This window comes from Petromyzon marinus, chromosome 79 (genome assembly GCF_048934315.1).
Source record: "Petromyzon marinus isolate PM22_M1 ecotype Great Lakes invasive population chromosome 79, UKy_Petmar_22M1.pri1.0, whole genome shotgun sequence".
Classification (NCBI taxonomy): domain Eukaryota; kingdom Metazoa; phylum Chordata; class Hyperoartia; order Petromyzontiformes; family Petromyzontidae; genus Petromyzon; species Petromyzon marinus.
The window spans coordinates 6452704-6465187 of record NC_133745.1 but is presented as its reverse complement, the minus strand read 5'-3'; positions in this window follow the sequence as shown (position 1 = coordinate 6465187).

Below are 12484 nucleotides of genomic sequence, written 5' to 3'. Positions count from 1 at the left end.
TGCCAAGTAACCTATCTAGCAGTCCTAATTTGATTGCAGAAAATAAAAATACCAACATATCAACAATAATGAGGCTTTAATTTGCGGTCAAAATGTAAAATAAAGATAAACAACACTCATAGTCAACAGGGACGCTCACCTCGTTGAGGATTCGCTCTCCAACGTCGTCTGCAGCTGCTCCCTCGTGCGCATTCCTCTCGACTGGCGGTGGAGGCGTGGCTATGACGTACCAGAAATGACGTCACTTCCGCGAGGCTCCGCCCCCACGCGCACAGCTGCCGCACCACGTGGTGCAGTGCGGGTGGTGGCCGTGGATGGTGATGATGATGGGTGATGATGATGGGTGGTGGTGGTTGATGATGGTGGGTGGTGATGATGGTTATAGATGACGATGGGTGGTGATTATGATGGGTGCTGATGGCTGTTGATGATGATGGTTGATGGGTGATGATGTGTGTTGATGATGGTCGGTGGTGGTGGTGTTGATAGGTGGTTGATGATGATCGGTGGTGATGATTGTGATAGATGGTGATAATGATGGTTGGTGATGATGGTGGGTGTTCATGCTGATAATTGGTGTTAATGATGTAAGGTGGTGATCACGATGGGTGGTGATTATGATGGGTGATGATGCTGATTTGTGGTGAGGATAATGATGGGTGATGGTGATGTTGGGTGGTTGGTGGCAATGATGATGATGGTGGTCCGTGATAATGGGTGGTGGTGATGATTAGTCATGGTGATGATCATGGTTTATGGGTGGTGGTTATGATAGGTAAAAGTGATGATGGGTGGTGCTGATGATTGGTCATGGTGATAATGATGGTTGATTGGTGGTGGTTTTGATAGTTGGAAGTGATGAAGGGTGGTAGTGATGAAGGGTGGTGATCATGATGGGTGGTGATGATGGGTGATGATGATGATTGGTGGTGATTGGTGGTGATTGGAGATTGGTGGTGATTGGAGATTGGTGGTGATTGGAGATTGGTGGTGATTAGTGGTGATTGGTGATTGTTGTGATTGGTGGTGATTGGTGATGATTGGTGATTGGTGGTGATTTGTGATTGGTGGTGATTGGTGATTGGTGGTGAAAGGTGATTGGAGATTGGTGGTTATGGATGGTGTTTGGTGGTGATTGATGGTGATTGGTGATTCATGGTGATTGGTGGTGATTGATGGTGATTGGTGATTCATGATGAGTGGTGGTGATTGGTGATTGTTTTTGATTGGTGATTCGTGGTGAATGTTTGTTATTGGTGTTTGGAGATTGGTGTTGTTTGGTGGTGATTGGTGATTAAAACTGATTGGTGGTGATTGGTGTTTGGCGGTTGGTGGTTATTGGTTGTGATTGGTGATTAACGGTGATTGGTAATTTGTGGTATTTAGCGATTAGTGGTGATTGGTGGTTCTTGGGTGGCGGTTGTGGTTGCTTGGGGGTGGTGGTGGGTGGTGGTGGTTGGAGGGTGGTGGTGGGTGGGTGGTTGTGGGTGAGTGGTTGTGGGTGGTGGTGGTGGTTGGTGGTGGTGGTTGGTGATATTGGGTGATTGATCATGATGGGTGGTGGTGATGATGGGTCTGTGGTGGTGGTGATGATAGGTGATGGGTGGTTGTGATGAAGGATGCTGGTCATGATGGGTGGTGATGTGTGACGATGATGTTGGGTGGCGATGATGATGGATGATGATGATGGATGATGATTATGTGATGATGAGGGGAGGTGGTGGTTGTGGTTGGTGGTGGTTGTAGTTGCTGGTGGTTGTGGTTGGATGAGTTGGTCGTTGGTTGTGGATGGTGGTGGTTGGTGGTGATTGGTTGTGGGTGGTGGGTGGGGGTGGGTGGTGGTGGGGATGGGTGGTGGTGGGTGGTGGTGGGTGGTGGTGGTTGGTGGGTGGGGATGGGTGGTGGTGGGTGGTGGTGGTTGGTGGGTGGTGGTGGTAGTGTTTGGTGGGTGGTGGTGGTTGGTGGTAGGTGGTAGTTGGTGGGTGTTTGTGGGTAGTGGTGGTTATGGTGGTTGGTGGGTGGTGGTTGTGGGTGGTGGTTTGTGGGTGGTGTTGGTGGATGGTAGTGGTTGGTGGGTGGTGGTGGTGGGTGGTGGTGGTTGGTGGTAGGTGGTAGTTGGTGGGTGTTTGTGGGTAGTGGTGGTTATGGTGGTTGGTGGGTGGTGGTTTGTGGGTGGTGGTTTGTGGGTGGTGGTTGGTGGATGGTAGTGGTTGGTGGGTGGTGGTGGTGGTTGGTGGGTGAGGGAGGTGGTTGGAGGGTGGTGGTGGTGGTTTGTGGGTGGTGGTTGGTGGATGGTAGTGGTTGGTGGGTGGTTGTGGTGGTTGGTGGGTGGTGGAGGTGGTAGTGGGTGGTGGTGGGTGGTTGGTGGATGTGGGTGGTTGGTGGTTTGGTGGTGGTGGGCGGTGGGTGGTTGGTGGAGATCGGTGGTGGGTGATGGTGGGTGGTGGGTGATGGTGGGTGGTGGGTGGTGATGCGTGGTGGTGGGTGGTGCTTGGTGGTGCGTGGTGCTAGGTGGTGGTGGATGGTGGTGGGTAGTGGTGGGTGGTGGGTGGTCGTGGGTGGTGGTTAGTGGTGGTGGGTGGTGGGTGGCGGGTGGTGGTGGAGGTGCGTGGTTGGTAGTGGGTTGTCGTGGCTCGTGGTTGGTGGTGGGTGGTGGTGGGTGGTGGCTAGTGGTTGGTGGGTAGTGGGTGGTGGTGGTGGTTGGTGGTGAGTGGTGGATGGTGGAGGTGAGTGGTGGTGGGTGGTGTTGGGTGGTGGTGGGTGGTTGGTGATGATGATTTATAATTGGTGCTGTTGATGATAATGATGATTGGTGCTGGTGATGATGATTGCTGCTGGTGATGATGATGATTGGTGCTGGTGCTGGTCATAACGCTGATTCGTGCTGGTGCTGGTGATAATGATGATGATTGGTGCTGGTGATGACGACTGATGATTGGTGATGACAATGATGATTATTGGTGATGCTGGTGATGATGATTGGTGCTGGTGATGATGATTGGTAATGAAGATGATGATTGTTGCTGGTGATGATGATTGGTGCTGGTGATGAGCATGATGATGAGTGCTGGTGCTGGTTATGATGATGATGATGATTCGTGCTGGTGAAGATGATCATGATTGGTGCTGGTGATGATGATTATTTGTGCTGGTCATGATGATGATGGTTCGTGCTGGTCATGGTGATGATGATGATTGGTCCTGGTGCTGGGGATGATGATGATGATTGGTGCTGGCCATGATGATGATTATTGGTGCTGGTTATGATGATAATGGTTCGTGCTGGTGCTGGTGATGATTATTGGTGCTGGTGATAATGAAAGGTTGGGTTCATAATTGCCCGGTAGAATGAGTATATAATGGCCAGGTAGGGTGGGGTCACTCACCAACTCATCCACTCATCTTGTGTGTGGTGATCCACCAACCCCCGCCTAGATTTCAGGCGCTTTCCCAAAACCGCAATTCAATCACTCACGCACCCACTCCTTTACTCACCCACCCCCTCATTCACTCACCCACGCACTCATTCACTCGCCCATGCACTCATCAACGTACACACCCACTCATTCACTCACCCATACACTCATCAACTTACAGACCCACTCATTCACTCGCCCACGAACTCATTCACTCACTCACCCACTCATTAACTCACCCACCCACTCATTCACTCACCCACCCACTCACTCATTCACTCACCCATACACTCATCAACTTATCCACCTACTATTTCACTCACCCACTACTCATCCACTCACTCACCAACTCGTTCACTCACCCATTAATCATTAACTCACCCACCCACTCATTCACCCCCCCCCCCCCACTCATTCGCTCACCCACCCACCCACACATTCACTCACCCAACTATTCATTCACTCACCTACCCACTCATTCACTAACTCAACCACTCACCCACCCACTCATTCACTCACCCACCCACTCACTTATTCACCAACCCATCCACTCATTCACACAACTGCCCTTCTGTTCACTAACCCACCCTATCCACTCATTCACTCACCCACCCATTCACTCACCCACCCTTTCACTCACACACCCATCTACTCATTCACCATCACATCTACTCATTAACTCAACCACCCACCCATTCACTCACCCAACCACTCATCCACTCACTCATTCACCCACCCACTCATTCCTCGACATCAGGAGGAAACAAGGAGGTGGAAAGGTGCTGATGGAGGCCGTTTTAACAGTCTTTGACGACCGCTTTTGTTGCAATCGAAACGTCGTAGTTTTTTGTTATTTTTTGCTACTTTCTCTGAACCTATCTACGTGGTGACTTTACCGAAAGACCCAAGAATACAAATACAACTTATTGGGTAGTCAGAATTCATCAGCACCAACCTGTATGTTGAACCTCTTTCGCACCGTACGTAGCCAACCGTGCAAATCTGTAGGTCTCTCTGGGTGTCTATAATGAGTGACCCATTGTTACTTAAAACAATTTTGGCAATGAAGTGATACGTGATATAATTGAATAGATTTTAAGCACTACAATTTTGAAAAAAAAAAGTATTGAATAAATTAAAAATAAAGAATAAAAGTAAGTACATGGTAATAAAAGCAACAGTTAAAATGTGTTGGATTTCGTAATAGCATGCCAAATGATGAGTTATTTAGCCTGAAAAATAGTGCAAATACAAATAGATTTTACAAGGAAAAGTGATTTATATTTACTAAATGTCTGAGCAATGGTAATTTAGATTTACTAAATATTTGGAGGAATCTGATTAATATTTATTAATGATCTGGCTGAAATTGATTTACATGTACTAATTGCCTGGGTGAAATTGATATAAGCTTACTAAATATCTGGTTCAATGATTTGGATTTACTAAATAAAATACTTATATTGAATGTCTGTTGCCATAACATTTATATTTCTAATCCACCCAATAGCATGCCTTCATGGTGCCACAATTCACTTACGTTAAGTCAACCGAGCACCATCAAAAAGATAAGAACTATGAAAAGGAACAGCAGATTGACATGTATTTGTGCAATTTTGTCTCAACATGTTTATCCAACATATTACAAGTACAAAAGAAAGAGGGGCTATGAAAAAACAAAGACAGAAACCATGTATCTGTACAATAGGGATACAATACCTGAAGTCTATTAATAATTTGTGGGCATTACAGGCACAGATTCCTTTTTTGGATGTGATTCAAGGTTTTAGTCTTGTTAGTGCATTTAAATTACGACAATTAAAAAAAAATATGTAAAGATACTTTCATAATATTTCTTTCTTATGTGCGCAAATTGAAATCCTAAGGGCCAATATGTTTATAAAACAGCTAAAAGAGATTAAAACATCACGTGAATTGATCCACAATCCAGGTGGACCTATCTTTTTTAACATGCACAATTACAAGCATGGCTTCCTAACAAGTAAACTAGCACAGCCTTCAGATGTTCCATGCATCTTACATCTATTCCTTTCGAAACGTCATGAGAATTTTTATTGTTTTATATATATTTATTATTTTATTGTTTCCCTTAAACGTGACTTTACCGAAAGAGCTAAGAATATGAATTACTGCAGTCACGAAAGCTTTAAATGAAAATTTTACCGCCTCTACGGGGAGGGTTTCCACGTCACTTTAAGATCCTTCAACAAACTCCGGGATAAGAAGGCTCAGCTGATCGAGTCTCTCACCTTTCTGAAGAGATGCCGCGACTCTGGGGTAATTCCAATCGCATTTACACTGACCTCTGCTGCTGTAACTTCTTCTAATGCGAAACGAATTCTTTTCAAAACTAGCTTAGCTCTTATCTCAGAGAAAATCAGACTTATACGCACCGAACTAGATCAGTTAGACAAGACACTCTACAAATCACACTTATCATTGACGGCAACAATGTCCAGGTGACCGTCCCTCCCGCCTCTACATGGTGTGTGCGTGCATTCGTGCGAGGGGGGCGCCGCGTCGGCGCCGTCACTCCCAAGTGGCGGCGTCACGGCGGTGGGCACGGCCCCGACGGAGAGGCTCCGCTGCGGCAGCACCACAACTGTGTAGAGGCTAAACAGCGGACGTCTGCGAGAGCACCGGCCTCGGGAGAGTGGCGGGAAATCCGAGGCACCGGTGGCGGCGTCACGGCGGTGGGTATGGCCCCGACGGAGTGGCTCAGCTGTGGCAGCACCACACAGCCCCCCGAGGTGTCAGTCCTCGTCCCGGGCTGACTGGAGCACCTCGCCTGGGTTGCCCCTACAAGGTAGCGCCGCGGGGTCCGCGGGACTCGTCCGGCTCTCGTGGCTGGCCTTGACGGTGGTGGCTCCACCTCTCGGGGTTCCGGCGGCGGTCTCCTCCTCCACTCCAGTGGTTCTCACCGGTCCTGGGTACGTGCGAGCTGGAAGACAAACTCGGTAGCGGTAGGGTGCAGGGGCCATCGTACCCGTCTCTCCTGGCTCGGGTCGGGACCCCCTGGGGCCCGGGGCTCCGTGGGGCCCATACACTGTGCAAGGCCCCCGGGTATGGGGGGGGGGGGTGTGGGGACCCCGGGGTATCGGGGTCCTCGAACGGCGGGGTTCTCCCTCGCTGGGGCCGCCCTCCATGGTTTTATTCGCCGGACATTGACCACCATCTCCCGGCCTCTCCCCCCCCCTTGAATCAGTACCGTCCAGGGGGAGATCTGTCGCCCCACGGTCCAGGGTCCCCGCCAGTAGGTGGTTAGCTTCCCCATCTGTCCGGCCCCGACGCGAGGGGTGTGCAGCCACACCTTGGAGCCCGCCGAGTAGAAGGGGGCTCCATCCGGGGTCGGGCGCCCTGCTCCTGCCGCTGGTGTGCGGCCTCGCCTTGCAGGTAGGCCCGGACCCTAGCTCCGCATAGGGTCGAACTCACTACCCTGGTCAGTAATGACTCGTTCGGGGATCCCGTGCTTAAGTACGTAGTGTTCCACGAATGTTCGGGCCACTATGAGGGTTGTCTTATCGGGGATGGCCACCGCTATGGGATAGCGTGTGAAGTACAACACTGCTACAAGAATATATCGGTTGCCCCGGTGGGATCGCGGGAATGGCCCCTGCAGGTCGATCCCAACCAGCTGATTCGTCCGACTGACGCGGAACGGTCTCAGGGGGACCTGGTATCGCGCTGGTTTGGGCCCGCATTACTGACACGCGCGGCAGCCCTGCACCCAGGCGGCCACGTCTTGTGCTAACTTGGGACAGAGATATTGGCGATGCAGGGTCTCCCCGTCGTGGCCCCCGAGCAGGTGGTCATGCACTAGTCTTAGCAGCTGGGGTCGCACCTGGGCGGGAACACAGATGCACCCAGGCTGGCCGGCTTCGGTGAGCTCCCGTACCACCCCGTTCTGCATGCACAACCGGGCGTACAAACCACGCCAGGGTCCTGGTAGGGTGTCCCTCTTCTCCCGTAGGGCCGCTTCCACCGCCGCCAGATCTGGATCCTCGCAGCTGGGTCCATCTCAGCTACTCGTCGTCCAGGCCTGGGAAGGCGCAGCCGATGTTCTCCTGGATCCGATTGGGTGGGGTTAAGCGACCCGTTGGGCCCCGGGGCGTGGGCTCCGCGTCCGCCGGGTGGTCCCCCGGTTCCCTGGTTCCCCCTGCCGGGGTTTCTGTGGCACATATTGCACTCTCCCCCGCGAGGGGGGGTTTTAGTTTCGGCGCGCCCTCGGTGGTCCGCTGTTTGCTGGCAGCGTCCCCCCGTGAAGCACGGGCAGACTTCCTCCGCCCTTGTCTCGGCGCACACCGCGGGTCGCCTCGACAAGGCGTCCGCGTTTGCATGTGTACGCCCAGCTCTGTACTCGATTTGCAATTTGTACTCATGCAACTCCGCTAACCATCGGGCCATCTGCCCCCGTGGTTCCTTGAACGTAAGGAGGAAATGCAGGGCATGATGGTCGGTGCGCACCCGACATTTCCTGCCATACATATACGGTCGGAACTGTTTACACGCGAAGATCACGGCATACAGTTCTTGACGGGTCACGCAATAATTCAGCTCGGCCCCACTCAGGGTCCGACTGGCATATGCGATGACCCGCTCCGTCCCACCCTGCACCTGCGACAGCACCGCGCTCAGCCCACTGCTGCAGGCATCGGTGTCTAAAATAAAATTAGTGGTGAAATTGGGGAAAGCTAGAGTGGGGGTGTGGGCGAGGTGGTCTTTGAGGGTGGTGAAGGCCGTCTGGCAGGCCTCCGTCCACTGATAGGGGTTCTTAGGGGAGGTGAGTTGGGTGAGGGGGCATGCAATCTCGCTGAATCCCTTTACAGATCGACGATAATAGGTGGCGAGCCCCAAGAATGATCTCCGTCAGGTTCCTTGGCCGTGGCCATTCCACTACGGTGCGTACCTTCTCCGGATCGGTGCACACCCCGCCTCGCTGACTCGGTGACCGAGGTATGCCACCTCGCACTGCGCAATGTAGCACTTACGCGGCTTGAGCTTGAGATGGGCTGCTCGCAATCGCTGGAACACCTCTCGCAGCCTGGACCAGTGTTCCGACAGATCTACTGAACACTGTCACCTCGTCCAGGTAAATCAGGCACTGTTCCCACTGCAAGCCCCGCATCACCAACTCCATCAATCGCTGGAACGTTGCGGGCGCGTTAGTGAGTCCGAACGGAAGCACTCGAAACTCGAACAGTCCAATTGGGGTGGTGAATGCGGTTTTTGGCCGATCCTCCTCTGCCATCTCCACCTGCCAGTACCCGGACCCCAGATCGAGGGTGGAAAAATACTGTGCTATTGCGAGGCTGTCAGAGGTGTCGTCGATGCACGGTATGGGGAAGGCGTCGCCGAGGGTGACTGCGTTCAACTTTCGGTAATCAACACAGAATCGGGTCGACCCATCCTTTTTCGTCACTAGCACTACCGGGGAAGACCAGGGGCTCGCCGAGGGCTGGATTATGTTATCACGTAGCATATCCGCGACTGCCTCTTTGATCTGGGTCCGATCAGGCGCGCCCACTCGGTATGCGGGGAGTTTGATGGGTCGGGCTGCACCTGTGTTAATTTGGTGCTTAACAAGGTCTGTCCGGCCCATATCTGAATCGTGCTCACTAAACACGTTGGCGTGCTCCTGCAACAATCCGCACAGTTGATCGGCCTCCCCCTTAGGTAAATCTGCCCAAGGCACATGTAACGCATCATGCAAGGGAACGATCTCGGCTCGGGGGGTCGGGCCGACTCGCCAGGCCAGATCCTGGTTGTCCTCGGGGCAGCCAGGGTCTTCCGCCCAGAGTGCAAACACCGAGTCGTTAGAATGGCGCGCGTGCAGGGGGTGTATGGTGGCTACCGTGGTGCGTCGTCGTAGAATTTCCGGGGTACTGTGTGGGTTAAACACCCGCATAAACAGTCGGCCCTCATCTGCGTTTACCAGTGTGGCTGACCCCACAACTCCGTACCGGTCCGCCAGCTCCGGGTGAGGAGTTAGCATTACCTCGCCCGATGGTCGGTGTGTGGGGTCGGCGGAGGGTGTTGCTACGGGCACCAGCATCTCGGCAAGCGGGCCGATGGTGACGGCCGACACCAGGGTGGCGGCCATGGGTGTGAAGTGAGGGCGATTCCGTTCTTGTCCCAGGAGCGGGATCCTCTCCCCGCTGTCCTCCACGGTGGCGCATCGCTGGCCTGGCTAGTCGTTGAGCCCCAGTTTCTCCAGGAGGTCCGTACCCGCAATACACTCATGGCACAACACACTCGAGACATAGAATTCCTGTGTACACACCTGGTGTCCGAGACGGACCTCGAGGGAGATCCTTCCCAGCAACCCCATCCCGGCTCTGCTCGCTGTGTGCCTGCAGGCGGCTCACGTCAACCCCGAGCACGCTGCAGTGTGTGGCGCTCACGAGTGAAGCCACTGCCCCCGTGTCGAGTAGGATCCAGGTGCGCTGCCCGTTCACCTGTCCTACCAGTGATGTGGCCCCCGTGATCGCCGCCACCAGCTCCCATAGCCAGTCACCTGTCCTCACCGCGTCCTTGGGTGTTGTGGTCGGAATCTGTGCGGGGGTCACCCGCTCACCATTATTACTATCGTTGTTTTGTTTTGGGACCTCGTCGATTGCACCCTTAGGTGGTCCACTCTCTAGGGGGCGTTGGCGTTTAACCCTGGCGCCTGTCTAGTGCGGGCGATTTGAGGACAGTCTCTCACGAGGTGCCCGCGGCGGTCGCACAGGTAACACGCTCGGGGAAGGGCGGTGGCCCCGTAGGAGCTTCCCCGCACGCTCCCTCTTTCCCCTCCCGTACGCCGCTGCCCAGACTCTGCCTCTAGTCGGGCCACCCTCCCGGCTAGCCCCCCTACCGTGGAGCGCATTTCCCCCATTTCCGACTGAATGGTCTCCACTGTGGACTGTAGTTTGGTGATATGGCCACCAACTTGGGTCACCTGGCCGACTATATCACCCATGCCGGTCTGTAGCCCTGCTACCCATCCCGGGGTTGTCTCGCGGGCTACCGGGGGCTCCCTTTCCCGACCCCTTACCGTCGTGGCGAGCTCCTGTTCCTCCTCTTCCTACTCTAACGACAGGCTTGCGATGGTGCACTCTCTTCCCAGCCCCCGGAGCTGCGCGCGTTCGCTGGAAATTCCTTCACATTTACGCGCGCGCTCGACAAGGGCGTTAAAGGGGAGACGTGTATAGCTCATGTCTGGCTGCCACCACGACGTGTGAGTCAAGTATCGCTGGATCTTCTCAGCGGCAAGCTCCTCAATCATCTCTGTCGTGTATCCCAGGTGTGCGATCTTTGTTAGCTCGCGCACATCCTCGGCATAATCACGCAGGTCCTCGCCGGGTTGGCGGTAGCGTGCCTCTAAGGCTGCTTTTGCCTACTCCTCATCACGCGTACCGAAACGCAGATCAAGTCGGCGCATCAGTTCCTCTAGCTGTGTCTGCGCGCTTGTGGGTAGGGCTTCCACAAAATTGGCTGCCCGCCCATCCAGGTTCATAATAAGTTGGCGTAACGCCTGCGCGTCCGTCCACCCATTAATCTCTTTAGCCCCTATGACGTTGCGGGCGAATGCCTTCCACCAAGGAGCCCGCCGGCTGGTAAATATATGCCATATTTTTGCGTGGGGTAACGCGGGGGTTCGTACCGCTTCTGACGCCAAACTGTGGGGGCTGCCGTCCCCCGCCATCACTGAATTGTCGGGGCCGTTGCCCCCTGACTCCCCCATTACATTTGTACTACTACCACCTGGCAGTTCTGTAGGGTTCGGGTTAGCGACCTCCAACTCCTCGCCCCCCGTGGCCCCTGACTTTGTTACCGACCGCGTTGGCATGGCTCAATTAGTGGGCTTGTACGCTTTACTCTTGCGGCGCACTACGCGGGTTCAGTGGCGGCGTGCTGCGGTGAGCGCGCTCGCGAAGCAAGACTCTGTCCCGTACGTAAAAAAATGGGTACCGCGCACTGATGCGTGACTCACGTACGTAAACAAATGGGTACGGTGCGCCGACGCGTGATTTCAGTACGTAAACAAATGGGTACGGTATGCTGACACATGACTCCCTCACACACACGCTCTACGCGCCTAGGCAATAACAAACCCAACACCGCTACCTGCCCAGCCCCATACACCAATCACACGCGAGGGAGTTGGGTTCGGGGGTGAGAGGTCAGGGGTGTCTGCCGTGCGCGCGCCGCTTATTGGAGGGAGTCACTCCGCTCTGATTTAAAAGGGCCGTTTAAACAGCCGCGCGTGTACGCGCACACCAGGCGCTTAGCTCTCTGCTTCGCTAGAAACAACCGCGCATGCACGCGACCGCAAGACACTCCCGTAAATAGTCGCCCAGGTATGCGAACGCTAAGCACTCCCGTAAACAGTCGCACAGGTACGCAAGCGCTAAGCACTCCCGTAAACAATCGCCCAGGTACGTGAACGCTAAGCGCTCCCGTAAACAGCCGCACGGGCACGCGAATGCTAAGCACTCCCGTAAACAGTCGCCCAGGTACGCGAATGATAAGCACTCCCGTAAACAGTCGCCCAGGCACGCGAACGCTAAGCACTCCCGTAAACAGTCGCCCAGGTACGCGAACGCTAAGCACTCCGGTAAACAGTCGCCCAGGTACGCAAACGCTAAGCACTCCCGTAAACAGTCGCCCAGGTACGCAAACGCTAAGCACTCCGGTAAACAGCCGCACGGGCACGCGAACGCTAAGCACTCCCGTAAACAGTCGCCCAGGTACGCAAACGCTAAGCACTCCGGTAAACAGCCGCACGGGCACGCGAATGCTAAGCACTCCGCCTTCCTCTTCACACTCACAAAGACCACACGACACAGTTTATCCCTCTACTAGCTATTTTATTCACCGCGAGTAACCCGCTAAACTACTCGTGATTGTGTGGGTCAGCAGACTTTAGCTTATCCCTCGGGGATCCTGGGCTGAACTTATCCTGCCTGCCTCTCCGCTTTCTTCCCTCTGATCAATTAGCCCGCACTCACCTTAGTCCCAATCTGATGCTGCAGAAGCTGTGGAACGGTGATGTTCCCGCACCCCGT